Source organism: Tamandua tetradactyla, chromosome 6, assembly GCF_023851605.1.
Source record: "Tamandua tetradactyla isolate mTamTet1 chromosome 6, mTamTet1.pri, whole genome shotgun sequence".
Lineage (NCBI taxonomy): Eukaryota > Metazoa > Chordata > Mammalia > Pilosa > Myrmecophagidae > Tamandua > Tamandua tetradactyla.
The window spans coordinates 144,893,570-144,907,766 of NC_135332.1; the positions used below are offsets into that span (position 1 = coordinate 144,893,570).

A 14,197-nucleotide genomic window follows, 5' to 3' on the forward strand; every position below is an offset into this window, starting at 1 on the left:
AAAGTATTTTATTTCATTTTGCTCATAGCTGATGGATCAAAACTGCAAGTGAATTACTACAAAATTCTATTCTGCCTTTTACAACACATAAAAAGATTAAGAGGTTTGCAAAGGTGGACAAGATATAATTGTTTAGAGTTAAGTTTATTGCATTATCAGAAGACACAGAGAGAGTAACGTCATCAACATGGCAATATAAGACATCCCCTAAAAGAGCCTCCCTAGAAAATCAGCAAAGAAAAGGGCAACTCCTATTTGTATAGAACTATGGAGGATAGTAGAGACTAGAGAAGTCCACAAATGTTGAATCGAAGAAAAATAAAAGGTAGGCAAATTTCTGTCCCAGAACCACTGGTCCATTACCCTCACTCAGTCCCATGCAGCCTGGAAGTTATGTAGAGGTACAAGTCCATCCCGCCACAGACACAGACTATAGAGCCACTCACAGAAATGAGTTAGAACCCCATGTGTATCCAAGCACAGGGACCCAAGTCCACAAAGACACAGGGTAGAAACTAAGTTGTGCTGCATATAAAAGGAGCCCTGGGGAGTGGGGTGGGAAGGAAGAACTTGTTCACTCAATCCAGTAACTATCAGTTGGACCACCTTCCTGCAAAATGGACTTTTCTGGAATGACCCACCTTTCTAGATTGACCCCAGGTGGCTCCCTGGGACCACACAACCTAATGGGGAAGAAATCGGAGGCAAAAAAAGCCTCACAGGAAAAATAAAACAGGAGGGGGGGAGGTGGTAAACTGAATTGCTGTAAGACAGAATGGGTCCCAGAATTGAAAAGCATAAGAAAAATGGGACACTGAATGAGGGAGAGAATTTAAGCAAACCATAGGAGCTGGGGAGAAAATTCTTCATGAAAACAAACAGAACAGATCAAGATTCCCAGAGAAGATGATAATGAATATGCAACTATGTGATGATACTGTTAATAACTGATTACATATGTAGAATGGAATGATCATATGTCAAGAACGTTTTTGTTTGTTTGTTGTTATATTTTTTAAAAATTAATAATAATAAAAAAGATTCCCAGAGAAGGAACAGAGGACAGGACGCTTTCTGGTGGAGGTGAAACAGTTGCACAAAAAGTGCAACCTTAAAAATTATATTGTATATCCAGGGTAAGATTCAGTTAAAGAAAAGGTCAGAAAATCTGAACAGTTAAACATGAGATGCTCTAAAGGTCTAGAATAAGTTGGACCAAGCATCGCAGAAGAGCATTAACAAAAAGCCAATCAATCATAAAACCCTAGACTAGAGGGATAAAAAGAACTTCAGAGCTAGATAATCAGATGTCTAGACATAAGGAAAAAAAATTATAAGTCATACTAAGAAACAGAAAGATATGGCTCAGTCAAGGGAATGAATTAAAACTTCAGAAGAGACATAGAATTTGGACCTACTAATCAAAAAATTCAAACAAATTTCCCAAATCAATTCAAAGAGATGAAAGAAAAATATGGATAAAGAGCTAAAGGATATTAAAAAGACAATGGGTAAACATAAGGAAGAATTTGGAAGTATAAAAAGAAACAAATTATGGGGATGAAAGGCACAATAGTACAAATTAAAAATACACTAGAGGGACTTCCGGAGAAGATGGCGGCTTAGTAAGACGCGCGGGTCTTAGTTCCTCCTCCAGAACAGCTACTAGAGAAGTAGAAACGATACAGAACAGCTCCCGGAGCCACTACAGAGACCAAGAAGACAGCGTACCCCATTCTGGAACGGCTGACTGGCTGGGAGAACCCGCTCCGGTGAGATCGCCGAGGGGTGCGGGCTTCCCCGGGCCGGGGCGGCCGGCGGCCGGAGTCCCTCCCTCCCTCCTTCCCGGGCTGGCTGGGAGAATAGGACAGGCGGTCCCCACAAGCCATGGCGGCTGGCGCCCCCACACCCACGTGCGGCCCCCCGGACCAGCTGGGAGAATTGGATCGGAGATCCCCAAGCCACGGAGAACGGCGACTGGGGTCCCTTCCAAACACGTGGCTTCCCGGTCCGGCTGGGAACGGTGGACAGGCACTCCCCCAAGCCGCGGCGGCTGGCTCCCCCCCATCATGCTTGGCGCCCCGGGCCGGCTGGGAAATTGGACAGGCGCTCCCCCAAGCCATGGAGGCCGGCAACCCTCTCCGCGTGCGGATTCCTGGGGCCGGCTGGGAGATTCGGATTGGCACTCCCCCAAGCCGCTTCGGCTGGCGACCCCCCCCACAGTGAGAGTTTTCCAAAGTTAAAGGTCCCACAGCACCTTTTACTGGTGGGACCCGCAGACAAACGTGTGCCATGAGCGCCACCTACTGGGCAGGATAAGAAAAACAGAACCCAGAGATTTCACAGAAAAATCTTCTAAACTTTTGGATCCAATACCCAGGGAAATCTGTCTAAATGCGCAGACGCCAACAGAAGATAACGGATCACGCTCAAATAATTGAAAATATGGCCCAGTCAAAGGAACAAACCAATAGTTCAAATGAGATACAGGAGCTGAGACAACTAATGCTGAATATATGAACAGAAATGGAAAACCTCTTCAAAAACGAAATCGATAAATTGAGGGAGGACATGAAGAAGACATGGGCTGAACATAAAGAAGAAATAGAAAAACTGAAAAAACAAATCACAGAACTTATGGAAGTGAAGGACAAAGTAGAAAAGCTGGAAAAAACAATGGATACCTACAATGGTAGATTTAAAGAGACAGAAGACAGAATTAGTGATTTGGAGGATGGAACATCTGAATTCCAAAAAGAAACAGAAACTATCGGGAAAAGAATGGAAAAATTTGAACAGGGTATCAGGGAACTGAATGACAATATGAAGCGTACAAATATACGTGTTGTGGGTGTCCCAGAAGGAGAAGAGAAGGGAAAAGGAGGAGAAAAACTAATGGAAGAAATTATCACTGAAAATTTCCCAACTCTTATGAAAGACCTAAAATTACAGATCCAAGAAGTGCAGCGCACCTCAAAGAGATTAGACCCAAATAGGCGTTCCCCAAGACACTTACTAGTTAGAATGTCAGAGGTCAAAGAGAAAGAGAGGATCTTGAAAGCAGCAAGAGAAAAACAATCCATCACATACAAGGGAAACCCAATAAGACTATGTGTAGATTTCTCAGCAGAAACCATGGAGGCTAGAAGACAGTGGGATGATATATTTAAATTACTAAAAGAGAAAAACTGCCAACCAAGACTCCTATATCCAGCAAAATTGTCCTTCAAAAATGAGGGAGAAATTAAAACATTCTCAGACAAAAAGTCACTGAGAGAATTTGTGACCAAGAGACCAGCTCTGCAAGAAATACTAAAGGGAGCACTAGAGTCAGAACCGAAAAGACAGAAGAGAGAGGTATGGAGAAGAGTGTAGAAAGAAGGAAAGTCAGATATGATATATATAATACAAAAGGCAAAATGGTAGAGGAAAATATTATCCAAACAATAATAACACTAAATGTTAATGGACTGAATTCCCCAATCAAAAGACATAGACTGGCAGAATGGATTAAAAAACAGGATCCTTCTATATGCTGTCTACAGGAAACACATCTTAGACCCAAAGATAAACATAGGTTGAAAGTGAAAGGTTGGGAAAAGATATTTCATGCAAATAACAACCAGAAAATAGCAGGAGTGGCTATACTAATATCCAACAAGTTAGACTTCAAATGTAAAACAGTTAAAAGAGACAAAGGACACTATATACTAATAAAAGGAACAATTAAACAAGAAGACATAACAATCATAAATATTTACGCACCGAACCAGAATGCCCCAAAATACGTGAGGAATACACTGCAAACACTGAAAAGGGAAATAGACACAAATACCATAATAGTTGGAGACTTCAATTCCCCACTCTCATCAAGGGACAGAACATCTAGACAGAGGATCAATAAAGAAATAGAGAATCTGAATATTACTATAAAGGAGCTAGACTTAACAGACATTTATAGGACATTAAATCCCACAACAGCAGGATACACCTTTTTCTCAAGTGCTCATGGATCATTCTCAAAGATAGACCATATGCTGGGTCACAAAGCAAGTCTTAACAAATTTAAACAGATTGAAATCATACACAACACTTTCTCGGATCATAAAGGAATGAAGTTGGAAATCAATAATAGGCGGAATGCCAGAAAATTCACAAATACATGGAGGCTCAACAACACACTCTTAAACAACGAGTGGGTCAAAGAAGAAATTTCAAGAGAAATTAGCAACAGGACTAGATACAAAAACTCAAAAATGGACAGCACAATAATACCTAATTGTAAAGTAATCTTGTTAAAACACTGAATGAAGCTGCATCTGAGATATTGGTTTTTGTTTTGTTTTGTTTTGTTTTGACTTTACTATTATTACTTTTATTTTTGTCTCTATATTAACATTCTATATCTTTTTCGGTTATGTTGCTAGTTCTTCTAAACCGATGCAAATGTACTAAGAATTGATGATCATGCATCTATGTGATGATGTTAAGAATTACTGATTGCATATGTAGAATGGTATGATTTCTAAATGTTGGGTTAATTTCTTTTTTTCCATTAATTAAAAAAAAAAAAAAAAAGAGAAGGGGTAATTGGAGCTGAAGGGATACAGACTGTACAACGGGACTGGATATAAAAACTCAGAAATGGACAGCACAATACTACCCAATTGTAATGCAATTATGTTAAAACACTGAACGAAGCTGCATGTGAGGTACAGGGGTTGTTTTTTTTTTTTCTTTCTATTAATGTTTTAATTCTTATTCAGTTGTCTTTTTATTTCTTTTTCTAAATCGATGCAAATGTACTAAGAAATGATGAATATGCAACTATGTGATGTTATTAAGAATTACTGATTGTACATGTAGAATGGAATGATTTCTAATTGTTTTGTTAATTCTTTTTTTAATTAATAAAAAAACTATAAAAAAAACAATAGAGAGAATTAACAAAACTAAAAGTTGATTCTTTGAAAAGATCAATAAAACTGACGTACCCTTAGCTAGACTGGTGGGGGGGGGTGGGCGGGGAAGAGAGAGAAGACGAAAATAAATAAAATCAGAAACGAGAGGGGGGATGTTACAATCGACCCCAGGGAAATAAAAAGGATCCTAAGAGATTTATGGTTCTGGTTCTTATATTTAGGTCTTTGATCCATTTTGAGTTAATTTTGGGTGTAAGATAAGAGTCCTCTTGCATTCTTTTGGTTATGATTGTCCAGTTTTCCCAATACCACTTCTTGAAGAGACTGTTCTGTCTTAATTGAGTGGGCTTGGGAGCTGTTTCAGTTAGGGTTCTCCAGAGAAACAGAATCAACAGGAAATTCCATAAATATAAAATTTATAAAAGTGTCTCACATAACTGTGGGAACACAGAGTCCAAAATCCATAGGGCAGGCTGTGAAGCTGATGACTCTGATGGAGGGTCTGGACAAACTCCACAGGAGAGGCTCGCCAGCTGAAGTGGGAAGATAGACTTGTCTCTTCTCCTTAAAAGCCTCCCGTTGATTAGATTAAATATCACTCATTGCAGAAGAGACTCCCCTTGACTGATTACAAATAGAATCAGCTGTGGATGCAGCCGACGTGATCATGATTTAATTCTATGAAATGTCCTCATAGTAACAGACAGGCCAGCATTTGCTTAACCAGACAAACGGGTACCACCTGGCCAAGTTGACACATGAACCTGACCATGACAGGAGTCTTATCAAAAAAATCAGTCGACATAAATCTGAGGATCTATTTCTGAACTCTCAGTTTGATTCCATTGATCAATATGTTTATCTTTATGCTAATACCATGCTGTTTCGACCACTGTGGCTTTTGCAGTATGCTTTAAAGTCTGGAAGCATGAAACCTCTCACTTTTTTTTTTTTTTTCAAGATGTTTTTGGCTATTCGGGGCCACTTACCCTACCAATTAAACTAATAATTAGCTTCTAGATTTCTGTAAAATAATCTATTTGGAATTCTGATTGGTATTGTATTGAATATGTAGATCAATTTGGATAGAAGTGACATCCAGACAACATTTAGCCTTCCAATCCATGAACACGAGTGTTTCATTTTTCAGATCATCTCTGATTTATTTTAGCAATGTTTTGTACATTTGTACAATGTTCTGTGTACAAGTCCTTCACATCCTTGGTTAAGTTTATTTCTAGATATTTGATTCCTTTAGGTGCTATTGTAAATGGAAATTTTTTTCTTGATTACCTCGTTGGCTAGCTCATTACTAGTGTATAGAAACAACCACTGTGTGTTGATCTTGTAACCCTATATCTACCTAGCTCACTTATTAGCTCAAGTAGCTTTACTGTCATTTTTTTTATTTTCTAAATATAGGATCACATCATTTCAAACAGCGACAGTTTTACTTCTTCCTTTCCAATTTGGATGCTTTTAATTTCTTTTTCTTGCCTGACTGCTCTAGCTAGAACTTCTAGCACAATATTGAATAGTAGGGGTGACAATGGACTTCCTTGTCTTGTTCCTGATCTGAGAGAAAAGGCTTTCTGTCTCTTACCATTGAGCATAATATTAGCTGTGGGTTTCTCATACATAACCTTTATCATGTTGAGGAAGTTTCTTTTGATTCCTACCTTTTGAAGTGTTTTTGTTATGAAAGGATGTAGGATTTTGTAAATGCCTTTTCTGTGTCAGTCATGATGATCATGTGGTTTTTCCCTTTTAATTTGTTGATGTGGTATATTACATCCATTGATTTTCATGTGTTGAACCACACTTGCATACCTGAAATAAAACTCACTTGGTGATGGTTGTGTAACTCTTTTAATATGCTGTTGGAGTCTATCTGCAAATATTTTGTTGGGAATTTTTGCAACTGTATTCATTAGAGAGATTGGTCTGAAGTTTTCTTCTCTTGTATCATTATACAGCTTTGGTATTAGGGTAATGTTGGCTTCATAGAATGAGTTAGGTGGTGTTCCCTCTTTTCAATTTTCTGGGGAGAGTTTGAGCAGGAATGGTATTAATTCTTCTTGGAATGCCTGGTAAAACTCACCTGTGAGGCTCTCTGGTCCTGGGATTTTCTTTGTTGGTTAGTTTTTGATGACTGATTTATCTCTTTACTTGTGATTTTTTTTTGCTGATTTTCTTCTACTTTTACTCAAGCCAGTGTAGGTTGCTTGTGTGTTTGCAGGAAGTTGTCCATTTCATCAAATTAGTTGTCTAATTTGTTGGCATACAGTTGCTCATAGTAACCACTTACGATCTTTTTTATTTTATCAGGGTCTGTGGTAATGTCTCCCCCCTCTCGTTTCTAATTTTATTTATTTGAATCTTCTCTCTTTTTTGTCTTTGTCAGTCTAGCTACGGGTTTATCAATTTTATTGATCTTCTCAAAGAATCAACTTCTGGTTTTCATTCTTTTTTTTTAATTCTCAATTTCATTAATTTCTGCTCTAATCTTTGTTATTTCTTTCCTTCTACTTGTTTTAGGATTAGTTTGCTGTTCATTCTGCAGTATCTTCAGTTGTTCAATTAGGTTATTGATTTTTGCTCTTTCTTCTTCTTTTTTTTGCATGGGCAGGCTATCGGGAATTGAACCCAGGTCTCCAGCACAACAGGCGAGATTTCTGCCTGCTGATCCACCATGGCCCGCCCTCTTTCTTCCTTTTAATATATGTGTTTAGGGCTAAAAATTTCCCTCTCAGCACTGCCATTGCTGCAACCCATAAGTTTTGATACGTTATGTTCTTGTTTTCATTTGTATAGTGATATTTAGTGATTTCTCTTGCAATTTCTTTTTTGACCCACTGATTTTTTGAGCATGTTGTTTATCCTCCAGATATTTGCATATTTTCTGGTTCTCCATTTGTTACTGACTTTCAGTTTTATTTCATTATGATTAGAGAAAGTACTTTGTATGATTTCAGTCTTTTTAAATTTATTAAGACCTATATTGTGCCCCAATATATGATTTATCCTTGAGAATGTTCCATGAGCACTTGAGAAGAATATATAGCCTGCTGTTTTGGGATGCAGTGTTCTATAAATGTATGTTAGGTCTTGTTCATTTATCATATTATTTAGGCTCTCTGTTTCTTTATCGATCCTCTGTTTAGTTGTTCTACGTATTGGAGAGAAAGGTGTGTTGAAGTCTCTCACTGTTATGATAGAACTGTCTATTACTCCCTTCAGTTTGCCAGTGTTTACCTCATATACTTTGGGGCACTCTGATTAGGAGCATAGATATTTATGGTTATTTCTTCTACTTGAATTGCCCCATTTATTACTATAAAGTATCCTTCTTTATCTCTTATAACATTTTTGCATTTAAAGTCTATCTTGTCTGGTATTAGTATAGCTACCCCAGTTTTCTTTTGGTTACTACTTGCAAGGAATATCTACTTCATCCTTTCACTTTCAACTTATTTGCATCTTTGGGTCTAAGATGAGTCTCCTGTAAACAGCATATAGACGGATCACATTTTCTAATCCATTTTGCCAACTGTGTCTTTTGAATGGGGAGTTGAATCCATTAACATTCAAAATTATTATTGTAAAGGCAGTTCTTGATTCAACCATCTTATCCTTTGATTTTTATTCATCATATCTATTTCTCTCTTTCTCTTTTTATCCTTTAAGTTGCCCTTACTAATATTGTTCAAATCTGTACCCTCTTCCATACCTCTCTCCTATCTTCTTTATATTCAGTAGGAATCCTTTTAGTAGTTCTTGTAAGGTTGGTCTCTGATTACAAACATTCTCAGCTTTTGTTTATCTGTGAATATTTTAAACTCTTCCTCATTTTTGAAGGGCAGCTTTGCTGGATACAGAATTCCCAGCTAGCAATTTTTCTTTTTCAGTATCTTAAATATATTGTACCACTACCTTCTTGCCTCCATGATGTCTGATGAGAAATCAGCTCTTAGTCTAATTTGGCTTCCTTTGTATGCAGTGAATCACTTTTCTCTTGGTACTTCCAGACTTTTCTCCTTCTTTCAGTATTTGACAATCTGATTACTATGTGCCTAGGAGTGAATCTATTTGGATTTATTCTATTTGGAGTACATTGGGCTTCTTGGATTTGCATATTTATGTATCTGTAAGTGGTGGGAAAATTTCAGTCATTATTTCTTTGAATAATCTTCCTGGCCCTTTTTCCTTATCTTCTCCTCCTGGGACAGCCATGATGCATATACTTGCATGCTTTGTTGTTGTCAATCATTTCCTTGAGGCTCTGGTCAAATTCTTCCATTTTCTTCTCCACTTGTTCTTTTGTCTGTTCAAATTTGGGTGATCTGTCTTCTAGCTCACTGGATCTTTCTTCTGCCTCTTCAAACCTGCTGTTGTATATCTCCAGTATGTTTTTAATGTCATCTACAGTGTCTTTTATTTCTATAATATCTGCTATTTTTCTATGTATTCTTTCAAATCCTTTATGGTCTTCTAGTGTCTTCATTATCCTTTATCTCTTTATACACAGTTTCCTTCATTTCTGAGAATTGATTTAGGAGATCTGTTTGCCCATCTTTGATTAGTTGTTCCAGATTCTGTATCTCCTCCAACTTTCTGATCTTTTCCTTCAACTTGGTCATTTCTTCTTGAGTTTTAGTATGCCTTGTGATTTTTTGCTGATATCTGGTCATCTGATTATATTGATGAGTCTATCAGAAGGTTGATTTCTCTCTCTTCTCTAAAGTTTAGTTGATGCCTGGGTTTGTATTATGGTACTACTTTGATAGTTGGGTCATCCATATTTCTCAGCTGAAACAGGACTGTGTACCTGTGTAGGGGGTATAGACCACTGGAGAGGCTCTGAAAAACCCTTCCGTTTCCCTGTTTCCCACCTGCCCAGCAGATGGCACTGTTCAGTGACTTAATCGTCCTCAAAAACTGTTTACCTGCTGGAGCCCCAGCAGTGTCTGACTGGGTGCAGCTGGAACTGCAGGGTTCCTGCATCTCATTACACCAGCCAAAATCTGGCTGTGTGGGGCCATGTCCCCCACTTTACTTGTGGAAGAGGAATCCCTCAGCTGCTCAGGTCTGCAGCTGTCCCCCAAGCAAAGGCTGGGCCTCCAGCTGCTGTTTCCCTCAAGAGTATGGGATAGACACTAGGACCCAAGGCTGAAAACGCAGTCTCTGTCAACGTTTCCTCAGATTCTTTGTCCCTCACTGACCTGGGCCTTAAGATGTCCTCCCCTAACCCTTGTGTCCCCAAACAGTTGATCTGGATAGTTTCTACCTGGCTTCTTGCTGCTTTTAGGGAAGATTTTGCAGTTTCCTACATTATCCTCCATTTTGGAAGCTCTTCCTTGCTACCCTCTCTCATGGCTTAAGTCCTGCTGTGGGTCCCTGTAGGCTTGGGTCTCTGTATCTGGATATAGGTGGGGATCTGTATCACTGTTGTGAGAGATTTTATAGTCTGTGTACCTGGTGGGAGTTGGGAGAGATCCTGGCTGCTGCTCTGAGAACTTACAGAGCTGAGTGGAACTGAGTAAGAGAGAAGGGAGAGGACTAGCCAGCCTGGGACAGAAGTTTCCTACATGATATTTTCCCCCTTCTTCAATTCAGGGGGATTCTTCTCTAGTCTATACCTTCCTCCAGCATTCTGAACAAGTGAGAATTGTCCTTTTTTTCACTAAATCTCTGGGGAGAGGTTTTCAGTAGCTGTTTACATTGTATTGTTGATTATATCACTCTTCCCAGTAGATTTTTTACAAGGCTGTCAAGTCCACTCATTTGGAAAAATACTTTCTTCAGCAAATGGTACTAGAAAAACTAGATATCCACATGTAAAAGATTGAAAGGGGACTCCTATCTCACACTACACACAAAATTTAACTCAAAATGGAACAAAGACCTACATATAAGAGTCAGGACCATAAAAACCCTAAGAGAAAATACATGAAAGCATCTTCAAGATCTTGTAGTAGGCAACGGTTTCTTAGATTTTACATCCAAAGCACAAGCAACAAAAGAAAAAATAAATGGGACCTCCTCAAATTAAAAGCTTTTGTGCACCAAAGGACTTTTTAAAAGACAACTTACTGAATGGGAGAAAATATCTGGAAACCACATATCTGATAAAGATTAATGTCCAGAATATATAAATAAATCCTATAACTCAACAATAAATAGACAAACAACCCAATTTAAAAATGGGCAAAAAAAGTCCCCTCGGGGGAATGGTGAGAAAGGGGGAAAATTCAACTTCCTCAAGTAGAGAATTCTTGATATTCTCACAAGCAGTGGGGACAACAGGCTGAGCCCCCAATCTTGGGGTTTGTTCATATGAAACTTAACCCCACAAAGGATAGGCTAACCCTACTTAAAATTAGACCTAAGAGTCACCCCCAAGAGAACTTCTTCTGTTGCTCAGATGTCGCCTCTCTCTCTCTCAGCCAACATACAAGCAAACTCACTGCCCTCCCCCTCTCTACATGAGACATGACTCCCAGGGGTATGGACCTTCTTGGCAATGTGGGGCAGAAATCTAGAATAAGCTGGGACTCAGCATCGAGGGATTGAGAAAACCTTCTCGACCAAAAGGGGAAGAGCGATATGAGAGTGTCAATGGCTGAGAAATTGCAAACAGAGTCGAGAGGTTATCCTGGAGGCTATTCTTATGCATAATGTAGATATCACCTTTTTAGTTAAGGTGTAATGGAAGGGCTGGAGGGAACTGCCTGAAAATGTGGAGCTGTGTTCCAGTAGCCATGTTTCTTGAAGATGATTTTATAATGATACAGCTTTTGCAATATGACTGTATGATTGTGAAAACCTTGTGTCTGATGCTCTTTTTATCTACTTTATTGACAGACGAGTAAAACATATGGATTAACAATAAATAAATAATAGGGGGAACAAATGTTAAAATAAATTTAGTAGATTGAAATGCTAGTGATCAATGAAAGGGAGGGGTAAAGGGTATGATATGTATGAATTTTTCTCTGTTTTCTTTTTATTTCTTTTTCTGAATTGATGCAAATGTTCTAAGAAATGATGATGATGATAAATATACAACTATGTGACGATACTGTAGAGTTACTGATTATATATGTAGAATGGAATGATATGGTAAGAATGTGCTTGTATGTTGATATGTTTAATAAAAAGAAGGGTAAAAGATCTGAATAGATCTTTTTCCAAAGAGGATATACAAATGGCTAAAAAGCACATGAAAAGATGCTTAACATCATTAGCTATTAGGGAAATGCATATCAAAACTATAATGAGATATCATTTCACACTTAATAGAATGGCTACTATTAAAAAAACAGAAAATTACAAGTGTTGTAAAGGATATGGAGAAATAGGAACATTCATTCACTGTTGCTGAGCATGTAAAATGGTGCTGCTACTACGGAAGAGTTTGACAGTTCCTCAGGAAGGTAAGTATAGAATTACTACATGACCTGGAAATGCTGTTACTAGGTATATATCCAGAAGATCTGAAAGCAGGGACTTAAACAGATTTTTGCACTGATCTTCATAGCAACATTATTCACAAATGCTAAAAGACAGACACAACCCAAGTGTCCATCAACTGATGAATGGATAAATAAAATGTGGTATGTACATACAATGGAATATTATTCAGCTGTAAAAAGAAATGAAGTATGCATCAGCATGAAACAACACGGATTAACCTTGGGGACATTATGCTGAGTGAAATAAACCAGAAACAAAAGGACAAATATTGTATGATCTTACTGATATGAACTAATTAGAAAAAGCAAAGTCCTAGAGTTGGAATCTAGAATATAGGTTACCAGGGGTTGGACTAGGGATAAAAAATGGGGAGCAGATGCTTAATTTGCACAGAATTTCTATGAAGGTTTATTGTTAAGTTTTGGAAATAGATGTGGTAATGGTAGCACATTATTGTGAGTATAATTAACAGCAGTGAATTATTTTTGTTAATGCAGTTAATAAGGGTAATTTTAGGTTGTATATATTACTAGAAGAAAAATGTAAAAATAAAACATAGAACTGTATAACATAGTGAACCTATTGTAGACGTTGGACTATAGTTAATAGTATTACTTTACTATTCCTTCATCAATTGTAACAATGGTATGACACTAATGCAAAGTGTCAAAAAATAGAGGGGTAAACCTACAACTTCTCTAAATTGAAAAAAAAATTTTTTAGGGCAGGCCACGGTGGCTCAGCAGGCAGAATTCTCACCTTCCAGGCTGGAGACCCGGGTTCATTTCCCGGTGTCTGCCCATGTAAAAAAACAAAAACAAAAAAATGAAAATTTTAAAGACATAGATAACAGGATCCTTAAACTTCAAATAACTATGCTTTATATAGAAATGGTACCACTGACAGACATTCTTATTTAATACATAGTAATTCTCTTTTATCTACTTATTATATTTGAGATAGTCTACATGGTAAACAGAACTAATACACAAAAGTTAACTAAACCAAGCATGAAAAAACTGATTAGATTCCCAAATTTGCATTCAATAAGGCCCTGCCAGAACACTGTGCTTATAGCATAAACTTCAAGATTTAATAAAGAGGAAAGCTAAGGAGGGCAACAAATTAAATTTAAAATTGGAAATATTATGAAATCTATTCAGATGGTCCCTCTCTTTATAGCTCTGGTCTTATTTTGCTTGTTTGTGGTTATCTCAATACATGACTTTGCCAAACTCCCACTGTCTGCTGTCAAATAGAGAAGAAAAAACAGGTCCGTATGGGAACACACAGGCAGAATCAAAGCAGCAATCACACTAATATTTCCACTCTCTGACTAAAGCAGTTCCACCAGTTTGCCCATGCCTCTTTCACTTACGCTTCCCTGCCTACCAAAATGCCTGAATTCTCAGACCATTTTATCCTTCCTAGCTATTCTAGCCAAAGAGCAACAACTAGCTCTTTCTCTATCTCCTTACTCTTCTCCTCGGTTCATTTAAGAAGTTGTTAAAGCCTGTCAACAGAAATTTTACTAGAAAATTAAAAAGAAAATAAACCAAAAGAAGAAAACAAAAACATAGAGACTTAAGTGTTTACAGAAATCGGTTTCCTTACTTAAGGTTATAAAGCTTAGTTGCAGACAGGCTTGGCTTGCACAAGTCATCAGGCAAAGTCCTTCCTTTCCTGAACACTGATGGGATTGGATGTTAGACCAAGCTACTCCATATGCCTCACCTCAAAGGGATTCAGGAAAGCATAGCTGCTTGCTGAGTATGGTGAGATTCTTGTCCCCTGCTCCT

The 14,197-nt window shown here is 37.9% G+C and overlaps 1 protein-coding gene across 6 annotated transcripts in view; it reads right to left on the minus strand.

Moving 5' to 3' along the window:
* The window catches only part of ANKRD46 (ankyrin repeat domain 46), a 92,769-nt gene that overhangs the window by 44,690 nt on the left and 33,882 nt on the right, over window positions 1-14,197 (minus strand). The window lies entirely within an intron of this gene.